We start from the raw sequence: 6,000 nt of genomic DNA, 5'->3' as shown, positions 1-6,000 counted from the left end.
ACCCAGCGGTGCTTCCAGGATGTAATTTTTCTGTGCAGCAATGAGGATAATCCTCAAGTTACGGACCCAGTCCGTGTAATTGCTACCATCATCTTTCAACTTTGCTTTCTCAAGGAACGCATTAAAATTCAACGGAACAATAGCACGAGCCATCTATCTACAATCAACATAAACAAGCCAGATACTATCAGGTACTAAGTTCATGATAAATTTAAGTTCAATTAATCATATTATTTAAGAACTCCCACTTAGATAGACATCCCTCTAATCCTCTAAGTGATTACGTGATCCAAATCAACTAAACCATGACCGATCATCACGTGAGATGGAGTAGTTTTCAATGGTGAACATCGTTATGTTGATCATATCTACTATATGATTCACGCTCGACCTTTCGGTCTCCGTGTTCCGAGGCCATATCTGCATATGCTAGGCTCGTCAAGTTTAACCTGAGTATTCTGCGTGTGCAAAACTGGCTTGCACCCGTTGTAGATGGACGTAGAGCTTATCACACCCGATCATCACGTGGTGTCTGGGCACGACGAACTTTGGCAACGGTGCATACTCAGGGAGAACACTTCTTGATAATTTAGTGAGAGATCATCTTATAATGCTACCGTCAATCAAAGCAAGATAAGATGCATAAAAGGATAAACATCACATGCAATCAATATAAGTGATATGATATGGTCATCATCATCTTGTGCTTGTGATCTCCATCTCCGAAGCACCGTCATGATCACCATCGTCACCGGCGCGACACCTTGATCTCCATCGTAGCATCGTTGTCGTCTCGCCAATCTTATGCTTCCACGACTATCACTACCGTTTAGTAATAAAGTAAAGCATTACATCGCGATTGCATTGCATACAATAAAGCGACAACCATATGGCTCCTGCCAGTTGCCGATAACTCGGTTACAAAACATGATCATCTCATACAATAAAATTCAGCATCATGCTTTGACCATATCACATCACAACATGCCCTGCAAAAACAAGTTAGACGTCCTCTACTTTGTTGTTGCATGTTTTACGTGGCTGCTACGGGCTTAAGTAAGAACCAATCTCACCTACGCATCAAAACCACAACGATAGTTTGTCAAATAGACTCCGTTTTAACCTTCGCAAGGACCGGGCGTAGCCATACTTGGTTCAACTAAAGTTGGAGAGACAGTTGCCCGCAAGCCATCTCTGTGCAAAGCACGTCGAGGGAACCGGTCTCGCGTAAGCGTACGCGTAAGGTTGGTCCGGGTCGTCTCGTCCAACAATACCGCCGAACCAAAGTATGACATGCTGGTAGGCAGTATGACTTGTATCGTCCACAACTCACTTGTGTTCTACTCGTGCATATAACATCAACATAAATAACCTAGGCTCTGATGCCACTGTTGGGTTTCGTAGTAATTTCAAAAAATTTCCTACGCACACACAGGATCATGTGATGCATAGCAACGAGGGGAGAGTATTGTCTACGTACCCAACGCAGACCGACTGCGAAAGCGATGACACGACGTAGAGTATGTAGTCGTACGTCTTCACGATCCAACCGATCAAGTACCGAAACTACGGCACCTCCGAGTTCGAGCACACGTTCAGCTCGATGACGATCCCCGGACTCCAATCCAGCAAAGTGTCGGGGAAGAGTTTCGTCAGCACGACGGCGTGGTGACGATCTTGATGAACTACAGCAGCAGGGCTTCGCCTAAACTCCGCTACAGTATTATTGAGGAATATGGTGGCAGGGGGCACCGCACACGGCTAAGGAATAGATCACGTGGATCAACTTGTGTCAACTTGTGTGTTTAGAGGTGCCCCTGCCTCCGTATATAAAGGAGGAGAGGAGGGGAGGCTGGCCGGCCAAGGGGGGGAGGCGCAGGAGAGTCCTACTCCCTCTGGGAGTAGGATTCCCCCTCCAATCCTAGTCCAACTAGGATTCCTCGGAGGGGAAAAGAGGAGGAGGGTGCCGGCCACCTCTCCTAGTCCTAATAGGACTAGGGGAAGGGGGGGCGCGCAGCCCATCTAGGGCAGCCCCTTCTCTTTTCCACTAAGGCCCACTATGGCCCAAATAGCTCCCGGGGGGTTCCGGTAACCCTCCCGGTATTCCGGTAAAATCCCGATTTCACCCGGAACACTTCCGATATCCAAATATAGGCTTCCAATATATCAATCTTTACGTCTCGACCATTTCGAGACTCCTCGTCATGTCCGTGATCACATCCGGGACTCCGAACAACCTTCGGTACATCAAAATACATAAACTCATAATATAACTGTCATCGTAACCTTAAGCGTGCGGACCCTACGGGTTCGAGAACAATGTAGACATGACCGAGACACGTCTCTGGTCAATAACCAATAGCGGGACCTGGATGCCCATATTGGCTCCTACATATTCTACGAAGATCTTTATCGGTCAGACCGCATAACAACATACGTTGTTCCCTTTGTCATCGGTATGTTACTTGCCCGAGATTCGATCGTCGGTATCCAATACCTAGTTCAATCTCGTTACTGGCAAGTCTCTTTACTCGTTCCGTAATACATCATCTCACAACTAACATATTAGTTGTAATGCTTGCAAGGCTTATGTGATGTGTATTACCGAGAGGGCCCAGAGATACCTCTCCGACAATCGGAGTGACAAATCCTAATCTCGAAATACGCCAACCCAACATCGACCATTGGAGACACCTGTAGTACTCCTTTATAATCACCCAGTTACGTTGTGACGTTTGGTAGTACCCAAAGTGTTCCTCCGGTAAACGGGAGTTGCATAATCTCATAGTCATAGGAACATGTATAAGTCATGAAGAAAGCAATAGCAACATACTAAACGATCGGGTGCTAAGCTAATGGAATGGGTCATGTCAATCAGATCATTCTGCTAATGATGTGACCTCGTTAATCAAATAACAACTCATTGTTCATGGTTAGGAAACATAACCATCTTTGATTAACGAGCTAGTCAAGTAGAGGCATACTAGTGACACTTTGTTTGTCTATGTATTCACACATGTATTATGTTTCCGGTAAATACAATTCTAGCATGAATAATAAACATTTATCATGATTATAAGGAAATAAATAATAACTTTATTATTGCCTCTAGGGCATATTTCCTTCACATGGTTCTCCTACTGGTCCGATAACCTTGGTCTAATCGCCGACGGAAATACCTACCGTAGCTGTGCTTCTTCTTCGGGGAAATACCGATGTAGTTCAAGCCGCATCATAGCGCCGTAGTAGTAGCATGGCTACCCGCACTACTGATAGCGATAAAACTCGCGCCACTTCTAGGGTTTTCCCTAGTAGTGCCCAATCCTTTTTATAGCAAAGGATAAACCGAAAAGTTCTCTTATATAAAGCAAAGTGCTCTCGAGGACACATGTGAATTCTTGTCAAGTTACGTTCATCATGTTTAGTTGACTCGTGTTCGCTACTTTGATAACTTAATATGTGGTTGGACCGGTGCTTGGGTGTTGTTCTTACTTGAACAAGCAACCCACTTATGATTACCCCCTCTCACAAGCATCCACAACTACGAAAGAAGAATTAAGATAAATCTAACCACAGCATGAAACATATGGATCCAAATCAGCCCCTTACCGAATAACACATAAATTAGGGTTTAAACTTCTGTCACTCTAGCACCCATCATCTAGTTATTACTCCACAATGCCTTCCCTTAGTTTAGAGGGTACCTTGATGTTCCACAATTCTTTAGTTTTGAGGGAACCTTGACGTTCCACAGTGAATCCCACGCCTTCTTCTCTTGATATGATGTAGACAAGCTTCTCGTCCCATCCAACAGGTTCTCTCTCTGGTTTTTGAAATTGAAAAGTGTCCTGTATACCGAGCTGACCGAAAACTTTCCACGGCTGTCTTCGCCCTAGGCCCCAAAATCATCGATTTTCTTTGTGCACAGTGGGTAGAAAGTATGACATCAATATCAATTGGGACAAAACACTTCTTAACTCCTCCTCCTTCCATGAACCTGTCGCTATGTTTATAAGGTCAGAAACTAGATGTGGTGGATTTGCCACAAGAGAAGACACCGGCCTCATCATGCCGGACCTGGGCAACCAATTTTCTGTCCATATGTTGGTACTCTCTCCTATTCCAATACGTTTAATTATGCCTTGTGCAATAACATCTCGTCCATCAATGATCACCCTCCAAATCTGCGACGGATGGGTACCCAACTCAGAATTTAGAAAGGAACTAGATTGGATGTATGCAACCTTTAGTATCCTTGCACTCAATGTCGTAGGACCCTCAACCAAGCACCATGCCTGTCTTGCCAGGAGAGACAAATTGAATAATTCTATATCTCGAAAGCCCAGTCCTCCCAATGATTTTGATTTAGTGCATACGTCCCACAAAACCCAACAGGGCTTCCTTTTTCCCCGCTTACTTCCCCACCAAAATTGGTGGATCATTGACGTCACATTCCCACAAATGCCACACGACAACCTGGAACATGCCATGGAATAAACAAGAATAGCTTGGGCAACTGCCTTTATCAACACTTCCTTACCCACATAAGATAATAACTTCTCCATCCATCCCTTTATCTTTTCCCACACTCTGTCCTTCAGGTATTTGAAAGTTCCATTTTTTGAGTGACCTACATCAGTGGGCATGCCAAGGTACCTCTTACTCAATTGTTCACTATGCACATCAAGAGATGTTTTTATGCCATCTCGAACAGATTGGGGACATCCTTTGCTAAAAAAGATCAAAGATTTTGCATTGTTTAGTCGTTGGCCAGAAGCATTACAATAGGTAATCAACAAATTTGACACTGTAGTCAGCCCCTCAGTGCTCGCTTTGAATAGCAGCTGGCTATCATCAGCAAAGAGAATATGGTTAACAACTGGAGCCGTCAGAGCCACATGTACTCCCACGAAATGCGATGATTGAGTTCCATATTTCAAGAGGCACGAAAGGCCCTCCGCTGCAAGCAAAAAGAGATAAGGGGAGATTGGGTCTCCCAGTCGAATGCCCTTGGTGGGTTTAAACCGGTCTAGTTTCTCTCCATTAAAAAGTACTGAAAACTATACTGATGTGATCATGCCCATCACCACATCAATCCAACATCTTGCAAAGCCAAGTTTGATCATAATTGCCTCCAAATATGTCCATTCTAGCCTGTCATAAGCTTTCATCATGTCCAACTTCAAAGCACAACGACTATTGGATTTGGATTTGCTCCATTCATGAAATGAAGGCACTCATAGGCACAAATAATATTGTTTGTGATCAATCTTCTAGGGACAAAAGCAGATTGTTCTTCAGAAATAAAAGCAGGCAAGATTTGCTTTAATCTATTTGCCACCACCTTCAACACAATCTTATACAAAACATTGCATAAACTAATCGGTCTGAATTGAGTGAGGAGAGTTGGATTCATTACCTTTGGTATTAAAATCAAGTCGTTAATGCACTCCGCACTTTCTTCCCCTTTGACGATTCTCAACACCGCCCGCACACGTCCCAATGCCTTTGATAAAAGTGTGCGGGGAAACCATCTGGCCCAGGAAATTTAGTGGGGAACATTTGAAAAAGTGCCACTTTCACCTCATCACAAGTGTTGGGAGCACAAAGCACGCTGTTCATGTCAGCCATGACTTTCCGAGGCACATGTTCTAGCACCCCCTCCATGTTTGTCATTCCCTCGGATGCATACAAATCTTTGTAGAAATTAGAAACAAGAATTTTTAGCTCTGCCGGATCATCTGTAGTGATGCCCAAAGCATTGGACAGAGATTTGATCATGTTTTTCTTCCTTCTCATGCTTGCCCTCATGTGAAAGAATTTTGTGTTCTTGTTCCCGCTATTAACCATTTGATCCTAGATCTTTGGCGCCAGAGTACTTCCTCTCTATGATATAACTCAACCAAACTCTCATGAATCTTCTGTTCGCGGTGGCTTGGACCAACGCGCAAAGGGTCATCTCTCAATCTTCCCAGCTCGCTCTGATTTTTTCCTGGTTCG

Source organism: Triticum aestivum, chromosome 5B (assembly GCF_018294505.1).
Source record: "Triticum aestivum cultivar Chinese Spring chromosome 5B, IWGSC CS RefSeq v2.1, whole genome shotgun sequence".
Lineage (NCBI taxonomy): Eukaryota > Viridiplantae > Streptophyta > Magnoliopsida > Poales > Poaceae > Triticum > Triticum aestivum.
Note: the sequence above shows the minus strand (reverse complement) of the source record.